At 36.9% G+C, this 12,500-nt stretch overlaps 33 non-coding genes across 33 annotated transcripts in view; all 33 read left to right on the top strand.

The window, feature by feature from the left end:
* The first annotated feature begins 107 nt into the window (after positions 1-107).
* Positions 108-179, top strand: TRNAC-GCA (transfer RNA cysteine (anticodon GCA)). Its single transcript has one exon. It is a non-coding gene; the product is annotated as a tRNA-Cys (tRNA).
* A 226-nt stretch (positions 180-405) lies between these two features.
* TRNAC-GCA (transfer RNA cysteine (anticodon GCA)) lies at positions 406-477 on the top strand. Its single transcript has one exon. It is a non-coding gene; the product is annotated as a tRNA-Cys (tRNA).
* Positions 478-703: 226 nt separating this feature from the next.
* Positions 704-775, top strand: TRNAC-GCA (transfer RNA cysteine (anticodon GCA)). The gene has a single exon. It is a non-coding gene; the product is annotated as a tRNA-Cys (tRNA).
* Positions 776-1,001: 226 nt separating this feature from the next.
* On the top strand, positions 1,002-1,073 carry TRNAC-GCA (transfer RNA cysteine (anticodon GCA)). The gene has a single exon. It is a non-coding gene; the product is annotated as a tRNA-Cys (tRNA).
* Positions 1,074-1,299: 226 nt separating this feature from the next.
* On the top strand, positions 1,300-1,371 carry TRNAC-GCA (transfer RNA cysteine (anticodon GCA)). Its single transcript has one exon. It is a non-coding gene; the product is annotated as a tRNA-Cys (tRNA).
* A 226-nt stretch (positions 1,372-1,597) lies between these two features.
* Positions 1,598-1,669, top strand: TRNAC-GCA (transfer RNA cysteine (anticodon GCA)). Its single transcript has one exon. It is a non-coding gene; the product is annotated as a tRNA-Cys (tRNA).
* A 226-nt stretch (positions 1,670-1,895) lies between these two features.
* TRNAC-GCA (transfer RNA cysteine (anticodon GCA)) lies at positions 1,896-1,967 on the top strand. The gene has a single exon. It is a non-coding gene; the product is annotated as a tRNA-Cys (tRNA).
* A 226-nt stretch (positions 1,968-2,193) lies between these two features.
* Positions 2,194-2,265, top strand: TRNAC-GCA (transfer RNA cysteine (anticodon GCA)). Its single transcript has one exon. It is a non-coding gene; the product is annotated as a tRNA-Cys (tRNA).
* Positions 2,266-2,789: 524 nt separating this feature from the next.
* TRNAC-GCA (transfer RNA cysteine (anticodon GCA)) lies at positions 2,790-2,861 on the top strand. The gene has a single exon. It is a non-coding gene; the product is annotated as a tRNA-Cys (tRNA).
* Positions 2,862-3,385: 524 nt separating this feature from the next.
* Positions 3,386-3,470, top strand: TRNAC-GCA (transfer RNA cysteine (anticodon GCA)). Its single transcript has one exon. It is a non-coding gene; the product is annotated as a tRNA-Cys (tRNA).
* A 226-nt stretch (positions 3,471-3,696) lies between these two features.
* On the top strand, positions 3,697-3,768 carry TRNAC-GCA (transfer RNA cysteine (anticodon GCA)). Its single transcript has one exon. It is a non-coding gene; the product is annotated as a tRNA-Cys (tRNA).
* Positions 3,769-4,590: 822 nt separating this feature from the next.
* On the top strand, positions 4,591-4,675 carry TRNAC-GCA (transfer RNA cysteine (anticodon GCA)). Its single transcript has one exon. It is a non-coding gene; the product is annotated as a tRNA-Cys (tRNA).
* Positions 4,676-4,901: 226 nt separating this feature from the next.
* Positions 4,902-4,973, top strand: TRNAC-GCA (transfer RNA cysteine (anticodon GCA)). The gene has a single exon. It is a non-coding gene; the product is annotated as a tRNA-Cys (tRNA).
* Positions 4,974-5,497: 524 nt separating this feature from the next.
* On the top strand, positions 5,498-5,569 carry TRNAC-GCA (transfer RNA cysteine (anticodon GCA)). Its single transcript has one exon. It is a non-coding gene; the product is annotated as a tRNA-Cys (tRNA).
* A 226-nt stretch (positions 5,570-5,795) lies between these two features.
* On the top strand, positions 5,796-5,867 carry TRNAC-GCA (transfer RNA cysteine (anticodon GCA)). The gene has a single exon. It is a non-coding gene; the product is annotated as a tRNA-Cys (tRNA).
* Positions 5,868-6,093: 226 nt separating this feature from the next.
* Positions 6,094-6,165, top strand: TRNAC-GCA (transfer RNA cysteine (anticodon GCA)). The gene has a single exon. It is a non-coding gene; the product is annotated as a tRNA-Cys (tRNA).
* A 524-nt stretch (positions 6,166-6,689) lies between these two features.
* On the top strand, positions 6,690-6,761 carry TRNAC-GCA (transfer RNA cysteine (anticodon GCA)). The gene has a single exon. It is a non-coding gene; the product is annotated as a tRNA-Cys (tRNA).
* Positions 6,762-6,987: 226 nt separating this feature from the next.
* Positions 6,988-7,059, top strand: TRNAC-GCA (transfer RNA cysteine (anticodon GCA)). Its single transcript has one exon. It is a non-coding gene; the product is annotated as a tRNA-Cys (tRNA).
* A 226-nt stretch (positions 7,060-7,285) lies between these two features.
* Positions 7,286-7,357, top strand: TRNAC-GCA (transfer RNA cysteine (anticodon GCA)). The gene has a single exon. It is a non-coding gene; the product is annotated as a tRNA-Cys (tRNA).
* Positions 7,358-7,583: 226 nt separating this feature from the next.
* TRNAC-GCA (transfer RNA cysteine (anticodon GCA)) lies at positions 7,584-7,655 on the top strand. Its single transcript has one exon. It is a non-coding gene; the product is annotated as a tRNA-Cys (tRNA).
* Positions 7,656-7,881: 226 nt separating this feature from the next.
* On the top strand, positions 7,882-7,953 carry TRNAC-GCA (transfer RNA cysteine (anticodon GCA)). Its single transcript has one exon. It is a non-coding gene; the product is annotated as a tRNA-Cys (tRNA).
* Positions 7,954-8,477: 524 nt separating this feature from the next.
* Positions 8,478-8,562, top strand: TRNAC-GCA (transfer RNA cysteine (anticodon GCA)). The gene has a single exon. It is a non-coding gene; the product is annotated as a tRNA-Cys (tRNA).
* A 226-nt stretch (positions 8,563-8,788) lies between these two features.
* Positions 8,789-8,860, top strand: TRNAC-GCA (transfer RNA cysteine (anticodon GCA)). Its single transcript has one exon. It is a non-coding gene; the product is annotated as a tRNA-Cys (tRNA).
* A 524-nt stretch (positions 8,861-9,384) lies between these two features.
* TRNAC-GCA (transfer RNA cysteine (anticodon GCA)) lies at positions 9,385-9,456 on the top strand. The gene has a single exon. It is a non-coding gene; the product is annotated as a tRNA-Cys (tRNA).
* Positions 9,457-9,682: 226 nt separating this feature from the next.
* TRNAC-GCA (transfer RNA cysteine (anticodon GCA)) lies at positions 9,683-9,754 on the top strand. The gene has a single exon. It is a non-coding gene; the product is annotated as a tRNA-Cys (tRNA).
* Positions 9,755-9,980: 226 nt separating this feature from the next.
* Positions 9,981-10,052, top strand: TRNAC-GCA (transfer RNA cysteine (anticodon GCA)). The gene has a single exon. It is a non-coding gene; the product is annotated as a tRNA-Cys (tRNA).
* A 524-nt stretch (positions 10,053-10,576) lies between these two features.
* On the top strand, positions 10,577-10,648 carry TRNAC-GCA (transfer RNA cysteine (anticodon GCA)). Its single transcript has one exon. It is a non-coding gene; the product is annotated as a tRNA-Cys (tRNA).
* A 225-nt stretch (positions 10,649-10,873) lies between these two features.
* Positions 10,874-10,945, top strand: TRNAC-GCA (transfer RNA cysteine (anticodon GCA)). Its single transcript has one exon. It is a non-coding gene; the product is annotated as a tRNA-Cys (tRNA).
* A 324-nt stretch (positions 10,946-11,269) lies between these two features.
* Positions 11,270-11,341, top strand: TRNAC-GCA (transfer RNA cysteine (anticodon GCA)). Its single transcript has one exon. It is a non-coding gene; the product is annotated as a tRNA-Cys (tRNA).
* A 226-nt stretch (positions 11,342-11,567) lies between these two features.
* TRNAS-GCU (transfer RNA serine (anticodon GCU)) lies at positions 11,568-11,639 on the top strand. The gene has a single exon. It is a non-coding gene; the product is annotated as a tRNA-Ser (tRNA).
* Positions 11,640-11,865: 226 nt separating this feature from the next.
* On the top strand, positions 11,866-11,937 carry TRNAC-GCA (transfer RNA cysteine (anticodon GCA)). Its single transcript has one exon. It is a non-coding gene; the product is annotated as a tRNA-Cys (tRNA).
* Positions 11,938-12,162: 225 nt separating this feature from the next.
* Positions 12,163-12,234, top strand: TRNAC-GCA (transfer RNA cysteine (anticodon GCA)). The gene has a single exon. It is a non-coding gene; the product is annotated as a tRNA-Cys (tRNA).
* Positions 12,235-12,460: 226 nt separating this feature from the next.
* The window catches only part of TRNAC-GCA (transfer RNA cysteine (anticodon GCA)), a 72-nt gene continuing 32 nt past the window's right edge, over positions 12,461-12,500 (top strand). The window contains exon 1 of the tRNA in view: positions 12,461-12,500. This exon is cut by the window's right edge and continues 32 nt beyond it. This is a non-coding gene — a tRNA (tRNA-Cys).

Raw genomic sequence — 12,500 nt, 5'->3', positions numbered from 1 at the left:
GTGTGTTTAGAGGAAAATAAATATATCAAATATAATGAATGGTTTCCCTTTATAACTAATAATAAGAAGGGACGTTTTAATTTACTTATAGCTAATCTGTACAGCAAGGGGGAATAGCTCAGTGGTAGAGCATTCGACTGCAGATCGAGAGGTCCCCGGTTCAAACCCGGGTGCCCCCTTGGATGAAAGGAAGGAACTCTCCATACAGGTTTAAATTAAGAGCTTCTTATATCTTGTAGGAAGTTTTCTTTCCCTATGAATTTTATTATACATTTCGCTTCGCAGTCGGAGTGCAACTGTGTGTTTAGAGGAAAATAAATATATCAAATATAATGAATGGTATCCCTTTATAACTAATAATAAGAAGGGAAGTTTTAATTTATTTATAGCTAATCTGTACAGCAAGGGGGTATAGCTCAGTGGTAGAGCATTCGACTGCAGATCGAGAGGTCCCCGGTTCAAACCCGGGTGCCCTCTTGGATGAAAGAATGGAACTCTCCATACAGGTTTAAATTAAGAGTTTCTTATATCCTGTAGGAAGTTTTCTTTTCCTATGAATTTTATTATACAATTCGCTTCACAGTCGGAGTGCAACTGTTTGTTTAGAAGAAAATAAATATATCAAATATAATGAATGGTTTCCCTTTATAACTAATAATAAGAAGGGACGTTTTAATTTATTTATAGCTAATCTGTACAGCAAGGGGGCATAGCTCAGTGGTATAGTATTCGACTGCAGATCGAGAGGTCCCCGGTTCAAACCCGGGTGCCCCCTTGGATGAAAGAATGGAACACTCCATGCAGGTTTAAGTTAAGAGTTTCTTATATCCTGTAGGAAGTTTTCTTTTCCTATGAATTTTATTATACAATTCGCTTCACAGTCGGAGTGCAACTGTGTGTTTAGAGGAGAATAAATATATCAAATATGATGAATGGTTTCCCTTTATAACTAATAATAAGAAGGGACGTTTTAATTTATTTATAGCTAATCTATACAGCAAGGGGGTATAGCTCAGTGGTAGAGCACTCGACTGCAGATCGAGAGGTCCCCGGTTCAAACCCGGGTGCCCCCTTGGATGAAAGAATGGAACACTCCATGCAGGTTTAAATTAAGAGTTTCTTATATCCTGTAGGAAGTTTTCTTTTCCTATGAATTTTATTATACAATTCGCTTCACAGTCGGAGTGCAACTGTGTGTTTAGAGGAGAATAAATATATCAAATATGATGAATGGTTTCCCTTTATAACTAATAATAAGAAGGGACGTTTTAATTTATTTATAGCTAATCTATGCAGCAAGGGGGTATAGCTCAGTGGTAGAGCACTCGACTGCAGTTCGAGAGGTCCCCGGTTCAAACCCGGGTGCCCCCTTGGATGAAAGAATGGAACACTCCATGCAGGTTTAAATTAAGAGTTTCTTATATCCTGTAGGAAGTTTTCTTTTTCTATGAATTTTATTATACAATTCGCTTCACAGTCGGAGTGCAACTGTGTGTTTAGAGGAGAATAAATATATCAAATATGATGAATGGTTTCCCTTTATAACTAATAATAAGAAGGGACGTTTTAATTTATTTATAGCTAATCTATACAGCAAGGGGGTATAGCTCAGTGGTAGAGCACTCGACTGCAGATCGAGAGGTCCCCGGTTCAAACCCGGGTGCCCCCTTGGATGAAAGAATGGAACACTCCATGCAAGTTTAAATTAAGAGTTTCTTATATCCTGTAGGAAGTTTTCTTTTCCTATGAATTTTATTATACATTTCGCTTCGCAGTCGGAGTGCAACTGTGTGTTTAGAGGAAAATAAATATATCAAATATAATGAATGGTTTCCCTTTATAACTAATAATAAGAAGGGACGTTTTAATTTATTTATAGCTAATCTGTACAACAAGGGGGTATAGCTCAGTGGTAGAGCATTCGACTGCAGATCGAGAGGTCCCCGGTTCAAACCCGGGTGCCCCCTTGGATGAAAGAATGGAACTCTCCATACAGGTTTAAATTAAGAGTTTCTTATATCCTGTAGGAAGTTTTCTTTTCCTATAAATTTTATTATACAATTCGCTTCACAGTCGGAGTGCAACTGTGTCTTTAGAGGAAAATGAATATATCAAATATAATGAATGGTTTCCCTTTATAATTAATAATAAGAAAGGACGTTTTAATTTATTTATAGCTAATCTGTACAACAAGGGGGTATAGCTCAGTGGTAGAGCATTCGACTGCAGATCGAGAGGTCCCCGGTTCAAACCCGAGTGCCCCCTTGGATGAAAGAATGGAACTCTCCATACAGGTTTAAATTAAGAGTTTCTTATATCTTGTAGGAAGTTTTCTTTTCCTATGAATTTTATTATACAATTCGCTTCACAGTCGGAGTGCAACTGTGTGTTTAGAGGAAAATAAATATATCAAATATAATGAATGGTTTCCCTTTATAACTAATAATAAGAAGGGACGTTTTAATTTATTTATAGCTAATCTGTACAGCAAGGGGGTATAGCTCAGTGGTAGAGCATTCGACTGCAGATCGAGAGGTCCCCGGCTCAAACCCAGGAGCCCCCTTGGATGAAAGAATGGAACTCTCCATACAGGTTTAAATTAAGAGTTTCTTATATCTTGTAGGAAGTTTTCTTTTCCTATGAATTTTATTATACAATTCGCTTCACAGTCGGAGTGCAACTGTGTGTTTAGAGGAAAATAAATATATCAAATATAATGAATGGTTTCCCTTTATAACTAATAATAAGAAGGGACGTTTTAATTTATTTATAGCTAATCTGTACAGCAAGGGGGTATAGCTCAGTGGTAGAGCATTCGACTGCAGATCGAGAGGTCCCCGGCTCAAACCCGGGTGCCCCCTTGAATGAAAGAATGGAACTCTCCATACAGGTTTAAATTAAGAGTTTCTTATATCCTGTAGGAAGTCTTCTTTTCCTATGAATTTTATTATACAATTCGCTTCACAGTCGGAGTGCAACTCTGTGTTTAGAGGAAAATAAATATATCAAATATAATGAATGGTTTCCCTTTATAACTAATAATAAGAAGGGACGTTTTAATTTATTTATAGCTAATCTGTACTACAAGGGGGTATAGCTCAGTGGTCGAGCATTCGACTGCAGATCGAGAGTTCCCCGGTTCAAATCCGGGAGCCAACTTGGATGAAAGAATGGAACTCTCCTTTCAGTTCAAAATTAAGAGTTTCTTATATCCTGTAGGAAGTTTTCTTTTCCTATGAATTTTATTATATAAATCGCTTCACAATCGGAGTGCAACTGTGTGCTTAGAGGAAAATAAATATATCATATATAATGAATGGTTTCCCTTTATAACTAATAATAAGAAGGGACGTTTTTATTTATTTATAGCTAACCTGTACAGCAAGGGGGTATAGCTCAGTGGTAGAGCTCAGTGGTAGAGCATTCGACTGCAGATCGAGAGGTCCCCGGTTCAAACCCGGGTGCCCCCTTGGATGAAAGAATGGAACTCTTTATACAGGTCTAAATTAAGAGTTTCTTATATCCTGTAGGAAGTTTTATTTTCCAATGAATTTTATTATATAATTCGCTTCACAGTCGGAGTGCAACTGTGTGTTTAGAGGAAAATAAATATATCAAATATAATGAATGGTTTCCCTTTATAACTAATAATAAGAAGGGACATTTTAATTTATTTATAGCTAATCTGTAAAGCAAGGGGGTATAGCTCAGTGGTAGAGCATTCGACTGCAGATCGAGAGGTCCCCGGTTCAAACCCGGGTGCTCCCTTGGATGAAAGAATGGAACTCTCCATACAGGTTTAAATTAAGAGTTTCTTATATCCTGTAGGAAGTTTTCTTTTCCTATGAATTTTATTATACAATTCGCTACACAGTCGGAGTGCAACTGTGTGTTTAGAGGAAAATAAATATATCAAATATAATGAATGGTTTCCCTTTATAACTCATAATAAGAAGGGACGTTTTAATTTATTTATAGCTAATCTGTACAGCAAGGGGGTATAGCTTAGTGGTAGAGCATTCGACTGCAGATCGAGAGGTCCCCGGCTCAAACCCAGGTGCCCCCTTGGATGAAAGAATGGAACTCTCCATTCAGGTTTAATTTAAGAGTTTCTTATATCTTGTAGGAAGTTTTCTTTTCCAATGAATTTTATTATACAATTCGCTTCACCGTCGGAGTGCAACTGTGTGTTTAGAGGAAAATAAATATATCAAATATAATGAATGGTTTCCCTTTATAACTAATAATAAGAAGGGACGTTTTAATTTATTTATAGCTAATCTGTACAGCAAGGGGGTATAGCTCAGTGGTAGAGCATTCGACTGCAGATCGAGAGTTCCCCGGTTCAAATCCGGGAGCCAACTTGGATGAAAGAATGGAACTCTCCTTTCAGTTCAAAATTAAGAGTTTCTTATATCCTGTAGGAAGTTTTCTTTTCCTATGAATTTTATTATATAATTCGCTTCACAATCGGAGTGCAACTGTGTGCTTAGAGGAAAATAAATATATCAAATATAATGAATGGTTTCCCTTTATAACTAATAATAAGAAGGGACGTTTTTATTTATTTATAGCTAACCTGTACAGCAAGGGGGTATAGCTCAGTGGTAGAGCTCAGTGGTAGAGCATTCGACTGCAGATCGAGAGGTCCCCGGTTCAAACCCGGGTGCCCCCTTGGATGAAAGAATGGAACTCTTTATACAGGTCTAAATTAAGAGTTTCTTATATCCTGTAGGAAGTTTTATTTTCCAATGAATTTTATTATATAATTCGCCTCACAGTCGGAGTGCAACTGTGTGTTTAGAGGAAAATAAATATATCAAATATAATGAATGGTTTCCCTTTATAACTAATAATAAGAAGGGACATTTTAATTTATTTATAGCTAATCTGTAAAGCAAGGGGGTATAGCTCAGTGGTAGAGCATTCGACTGCAGATCGAGAGGTCCCCGGTTCAAACCCGGGTGCTCCCTTGGATGAAAGAATGGAACTCTCCATACAGGTTTAAATTAAGAGTTTCTTATATCCTGTAGGAAGTTTTCTTTTCCTATGAATTTTATTATACAATTCGCTACACAGTCGGAGTGCAACTGTGTGTTTAGAGGAAAATAAATATATCAAATATAATGAATGGTTTCCCTTTATAACTCATAATAAGAAGGGACGTTTTAATTTATTTATAGCTAATCTGTACAGCAAGGGGGTATAGCTTAGTGGTAGAGCATTCGACTGCAGATCGAGAGGTCCCCGGCTCAAACCCAGGTGCCCCCTTGGATGAAAGAATGGAACTCTCCATTCAGGTTTAATTTAAGAGTTTCTTATATCTTGTAGGAAGTTTTCTTTTCCAATGAATTTTATTATACAATTCGCTTCACCGTCGGAGTGCAACTGTGTGTTTAGAGGAAAATAAATATATCAAATATAATGAATGGTTTCCCTTTATAACTAATAATAAGAAGGGACGTTTTAATTTATTTATAGCTAATCTGTACAGCAAGGGGGTATAGCTCAGTGGTAGAGCATTCGACTGCAGATCGAGAGGTCCCCGGCTCAAACCCGGGTGCCCCCTTGAATGAAAGATTGGAACTCTCCATACAGGTCTAAATTAAGAGTTTCTTATATCCTGTAGGAAGTTTTCTTTTCCTATGAATTTTATTATGCAATTCGCTTCACAGTCGGAGTGCAACTGTGTGTTTAGAGGAAAATAAATATATCAAATATAATGAATGGTTTCCCTTTATAACTAATAATAAGAAGGGACGTTTTAATTTATTTATAGCTAGCCTGTACAGCAAGGGGGTATAGCTCAGTGGTAGAGCATTCGACTGCAGATCGAGAGGTCCCCGGTTCAAACCCGGGTGCCCCCTTGGATGAAAGAATGGAACTCTTTATACAGGTCTAAATTAAGAGTTTCTTATATCCTGTAGGAAGTTTTCTTTTCCAATGAATTTTATTATATAATTCGCTTCACAGTCGGAGTGCAACTGTGTGTTTAGAGGAAAATAAATATATCAAATATAATGAATGGTTTCCCTTTATAACTAATAATAAGAAGGGACGTTTTAATTTATTTATAGCTAATCTCTACAGCAAGGGGGTATAGCTCAGTGGTAGAGCATTCGACTGCAGATCGAGAGGTCCCCGGCTCAATCCCGGGTGCCCCCTTGAATGAAAGAATGGAACTCTCCATACAGGTCTAAATTAAGAGTTTCTTATATCCTGTAGGAAGTTTTCTTTTCGTATGAATTTTATTATACAATTCGCTTCACAGTCGGAGTGCAACTGTGTGTTTAGAGGAAAATATATATATGAAATATAATGAATGGTTTCCCTTTATAACTAATAATAAGAAGAGACGTTTTAATTTATTTATAGCTAATGTGTACAGCAAGGGGGTATAGCTCAGTGGTAGAGCATTCGACTGCAGATCGAAATGTCCCCGGTTCAAAACTGGGTGCCCCCTTGGATGAAAGAATGGAACTCTCCAAACAGGTTTAAATTAAGAGTTTCTTATATCCTGTAGGAAGTTTTCTTTTCCTATGAATTTTATTATAGAATTCGCTTCACAGTCGGAGTGCAACTGTGTGTTTAGAGGAAAATAAATATATCAAATATAATGAATGGTTTCCCTTTATAACTAATAATAAGAAGGGACGGTTTAATTTATTTATAGCTAATCTGTACTACAAGGGGGTATAGCTCAGTGGTAGAGCATTCGACTGCAGATCGAGAGTTCCCCGGTTCAAATCCGGGTGCCCCTTGGATGAAAGAATGGAACTCTCCTTTCAGGTCAAAATTAAGAGTTTCTTATATCCGGTAGGAAGTTTTCTTTTCCTATGAAATTTATTATACAATTCGCTTCACAGTCGGAGTGCAACTGTGTGTTTAGAGGAAAATAAATATATCAAATATAATGAATGGTTTCCCTTTATAACTAATAATAAGAAGGGACGTTTTAATTTATTTATAGCTAATCTCTACAGCAAAGGGGATATAGCTCAGTGGTAGAGCATTCGACTGCAGATCGAGAGGTCCCCGGTTCAAACCCGGGTGCTCCCTTCGATGAAAGAATGGAACTCTTTATACAGGTCTAAATTAAGAGTTTCTTATATCCTGTAGGAAGTTTTCTTTTCCTATGAAATTTATTATACAATTCGCTTCACAGTCGGAGTGCAACTGTGTGTTTAGAGGAAAATAAATATATCAAATATAATGAATGGTTTCCCTTTATAACTAATAATAAGAAGGGACGTTTTAATTTATTTATAGCTAATCTCAACAGCAAGGGGATATAGCTCAGTGGTAGAGCATTCGACTGCAGATCGAGAGGTCCCCGGTTCAAACCCGGGTGCTCCCTCGGATGAAAGAATGGAACTCTCCATACAGGTTTAAATTAAGAGTTTCTTATTTCCTGTAGGAAGTTTTCTTTTCCTATGAATTTTATTATACAATTCGCTACACAGTCGGAGTGCAACTGTGTGTTTAGAGGAAAATAAATATATCAAATATAATGAATGGTTTCCCTTTATAACTAATAATAAGAAGGGACGTTTTAATTTATTTATAGCTAATCTCTACAGCAAGGGGGTATAGCTCAGTGGTAGAGCATTCGACTGCAGATCGAGAGGTCCCCGGTTCAAACCCGGGTGCTCCCTTGGATGAAAGAATGGAACTCTCCATACAGGTTTAAATTAAGAGTTTCTTATTTCCTGTAGGAAGTTTTCTTTTCCTATGAATTTTATTATACAATTCGCTACACAGTCGGAGTGTAACTGTGTGTTTAGAGGAAAATAAATATATCAAATATAATGAATGGTTTCCCTTTATAACTAATAATAAGAAGGGACGTTTTAATTTATTTATAGCTAATCTCTACAGCAAGGGGGTATAGCTCAGTGGTAGAGCGTTCGACTGCAGATCGAGAGGTCCCCGGTTCAAACCCGGGTGCTCCCTTGGATGAAAGAATGGAACTCTCCATACATTTTTAAATTAAGAGTTTCTTATTTCCTGTAGGAAGTTTTCTTTTCCTATGAATTTTATTATACAATTCGCTACACAATCGGAGTGCAACTGTGTGTTTAGAGGAAATTAAATATATCAAATATAATGAATGGTTTCCCTTTATAACTAATAATAAGAAGGGACGTTTTAATTTATTTATAGCTAATCTCTACAGCAAGGGGGTATAGCTCAGTGGTAGAGCATTCGACTGCAGATCGAGAGTTCCCCGGTTCAAATCCGGGAGCCAACTTGGATGAAAGAATGGAACTCTCCTTTCAGTTCAAAATTAAGAGTTTCTTATATCCTGTAGGAAGTTTTCTTTTCCTATGAATTTTATTATATAATTCGCTTCACAATTGGAGTGCAAATGTGTGCTTAGAGGAAAATAAATATATCAAATATAATGAATGGTTTCCCTTTATAACTAATAATAAGAAGGGACGTTTTTATTTATTTATAGCTAACCTGTACAGCAAGGGGGTATAGCTCAGTGGTAGAGCTCAGTGGTAGAGCATTCGACTGCAGATCGAGAGGTCCCCGGTTCAAACCCGGGTGCCCCCTTGGATGAAAGAATGGAACTCTTTATACAGGTCTAAATTAAGAGTTTCTTATATCCTGTAGGAAGTTTTATTTTCCAATGAATTTTATTATATAATTCGCTTCACAGTCGGAGTGCAACTGTGTGTTTAGAGGAAAATAAATATATCAAATATAATGAATGGTTTCCCTTTATAACTAATAATAAGAAGGGACATTTTAATTTATTTATAGCTAATCTGTAAAGCAAGGGGGTATAGCTCAGTGGTAGAGCATTCGACTGCAGATCGAGAGGTCCCCGGTTCAAACCCGGGTGCTCCCTTGGATGAAAGAATGGAACTCTCCATACAGGTTTAAATTAAGAGTTTCTTATATCCTGTAGGAAGTTTTCTTTTCCTATGAATTTTATTATACAATTCGCTACACAGTCGGAGTGCAACTGTGTGTTTAGAGGAAAATAAATATATCAAATATAATGAATGGTTTCCCTTTATAACTCATAATAAGAAGGGACGTTTTAATTTATTTATAGCTAATCTGTACAGCAAGGGGGTATAGCTTAGTGGTAGAGCATTCGACTGCAGATCGAGAGGTCCCCGGCTCAAACCCAGGTGCCCCCTTGGATGAAAGAATGGAACTCTCCATTCAGGTTTAATTTAAGAGTTTCTTATATCTTGTAGGAAGTTTTCTTTTCCAATGAATTTTATTATACAATTCGCTTCACCGTCGGAGTGCAACTGTGTGTTTAGAGGAAAATAAATATATCAAATATAATGAATGGTTTCCCTTTATAACTAATAATAAGAAGGGACGTTTTAATTTATTTATAGCTAATCTGTACAGCAAGGGGGTATAGCTCAGTGGTAGAGCATTCGACTGCAGATCGAGAGGTCCCCGGCTCAAACCCGGGTGCCCCCTTGAATGAAAGATTGGAACTCTCCATACAGGTCTAAATTAAGAGTTTCTTATATCCTGTAGGAAGTTTTCTTTTCCTATGAATTTTATTATGCAATTCGCTTCACAGTCGGAGTGCAACTGTGTGTTTAGAGGAAAATAAATATATCAAATATAATGAATGGTTTCCCTTTATAACTAATAATAAGAAGGGACGTTTTAATTTATTTATAGCTAGCCTGTACAGCAAGGGGGTATAGCTCAGTGGTAGAGCATTCGACTGCAGATCGAGAGGTCCCCGGTTCAAACCCGGGTGCCCCCTTGGATGAAAGAATGGAACTCTTTATACAGGTCTAAATTAAGAGTTTCTTATATCCTGTAGGAAGTTTTCTTTTCCAATGAATTTTATTATATAATTCGCTTCACAGTCGGAGTGCAACTGTGTGTTTAGAGGAAAATAAATATATCAAATATAATGAATGGTTTCCCTTTATAACTAATAATAAGAAGGGACGTTTTAATTTATTTATAGCTAATCTCTACAGCAAGGGGGTATAGCTCAGTGGTAGAGCATTCGACTGCAGATCGAGAGGTCCCCGGCTCAATCCCGGGTGCCCCCTTGAATGAAAGAATGGAACTCTCCATACAGGTCTAAATTAAGAGTTTCTTATATCCTGTAGGAAGTTTTCTTTTCGTATGAATTTTATTATACAATTCGCTTCACAGTCGGAGTGCAACTGTGTGTTTAGAGGAAAATATATATATGAAATATAATGAATGGTTTCCCTTTATAACTAATAATAAGAAGAGACGTTTTAATTTATTTATAGCTAATGTGTACAGCAAGGGGGTATAGCTCAGTGGTAGAGCATTCGACTGCAGATCGAAATGTCCCCGGTTCAAAACTGGGTGCCCCCTTGGATGAAAGAATGGAACTCTCCATACAGGTTTAAATTAAGAGTTTCTTATATCCTGTAGGAAGTTTTCTTTTCCTATGAATTTTATTATAGAATTCGCTTCACAGTCGGAGTGCAACTGTGTGTTTAGAGGAAAATAAATATATCAAATATAATGAATGGTTTCCCTTTATAACTAATAATAAGAAGGGACGGTTTAATTTATTTATAGCTAATCTGTACTACAAGGGGGTATAGCTCAGTGGTAGAGCATTCGACTGCAGATCGAGAGTTCCCCGGTTCAAATCCGGGTGCCCCTTGGATGAAAGAATGGAACTCTCCTTTCAGGTCAAAATTAAGAGTTTCTTATATCTGGTAGGAAGTTTTCTTTTCCTATGAAATTTATTATACAATTCGCTTCACAGTCGGAGTGCAACTGTGTGTTTAGAGGAAAATAAATATATCAAATATAATGAATGGTTTCCCTTTATAACTAATAATAAGAAGGGACGTTTTAATTTATTTATAGCTAATCTCTACAGCAAGGGGATATAGCTCAGTGGTAGAGCATTCGACTGCAGATCGAGAGGTCCCCGGTTCAAACCCGGGTGCTCCCTTGGATGAAAGAATGGAACTCTTTATACAGGTCTAAATTAAGAGTTTGAGCATTCGACTGCAGATCGAGAGGTCCCCGGTTCAAACCCGGGTGCTCCCTCGGATGAAAGAATGGAACTCTCCATACAGGTTTAAATTAAGAGTTTCTTATTTCCTGTAGGAAGTTTTCTTTTCCTATGAATTTTATTATACAATTCGCTACACAGTCGGAGTGCAACTGTGTGTTTAGAGGAAAATAAATATATCAAATATAATGAATGGTTTCCCTTTATAACTAATAATAAGAAGGGACGTTTTAATTTATTTATAGCTAATCTCTACAGCAAGGGGGTATAGCTCAGTGGTAGAGCATTCGACTGCAGATCGAGAGGTCCCCGGTTCAAACCCGGGTGCTCCCTTGGATGAAAGAATGGAAATCTCCATACAGGTTTAAATTAAGAGTTTCTTATTTCCTGTAGGAAGTTTTCTTTTCCTATGAATTTTATTATACAATTCGCTACACAGTCGGAGTGTAACTGTGTGTTTAGAGGAAAATAAATATATCAAATATAATGAATGGTTTCCCTTTATAACTAATAATAAGAAGGGACGTTTTAATTTATTTATAGCTAATCTCTACAGCAAGGGGGTATAGCTCAGTGGTAGAGCGTTCGTCTGCTGATCGAGAGGTCCCCGGTTCAAACCCGGGTGCTCCCTTGGATGAAAGAATGGAACTCTCCATACATTTTTAAATTAAGAGTTTCTTATTTCCTGTAGGAAGTTTTCTTTTCCTATGAATTTTATTATACAATTCGCTACACAATCGGAGTGCAACTGTGTGTTTAGAGGAAATTAAATATATCAAATATAATGAATGGTTTCCCTTTTTAACTAATAATAAGAAGGGACGTTTTAATTTATTTATAGCTAATCTCTACAGCAAGGGGGTATAGCTCAGTGGTAGAGCATTCGACTGCAGATCGAGAGGTCCCCGGTTCAAATCCGGGTGCCCCTTGGATGAAAGAATGGAACTCTCCTTTCAGGTCAAAATTAAGAGTTTCTTATATCCGGTAGGAAGTTTTCTTTTCCTATGAAATTTATTATACAATTCGCTTCACAGTCGGAGTGCAACTGTGTGTTTAGAGGAAAATAAATATATCAAATATAATGAATGGTTTCCCTTTATAACTAATAATAAGAAGGGACGTTTTAATTTATTTATAGCTAATCTCTACAGCAAGGGGATATAGCTCAGTGGTAGAGCATTCGACTGCAGATCGAGAGGTCCCCGGTTCAAACCCGGGTGCTCCCTTGGATGAAAGAATGGAACTCTTTATACAGGTCTAAATTAAGAGTTTCTTATTTCCTGTAGGAAGTTTTCTTTTCCTATGAATTTTATTATACAATTCGCTACACAGTCGGAGTGCAACTGTGTGTTTAGAGGAAAATAAATATATCAAATATAATGAATGGTTTCCCTTTATAACTAATAATAAGAAGGGACGTTTTAATTTATTTATAGCTAATCTCTACAGCAAGGGGGTATAGCTCAGTGGTAGAGCGTTCGACTGCAGATCG

The sequence above is a fragment of the Parasteatoda tepidariorum genome, chromosome 10 (genome assembly GCF_982258835.1).
Source record: "Parasteatoda tepidariorum strain Cologne lab strain chromosome 10, Ptep-v5.0, whole genome shotgun sequence".
NCBI classification, from domain to species: Eukaryota; Metazoa; Arthropoda; class Arachnida; order Araneae; family Theridiidae; genus Parasteatoda; species Parasteatoda tepidariorum.
The sequence above is the reverse complement of the archived record's forward strand: the minus strand, read 5'-3'. Positions and strand labels throughout refer to the sequence as shown.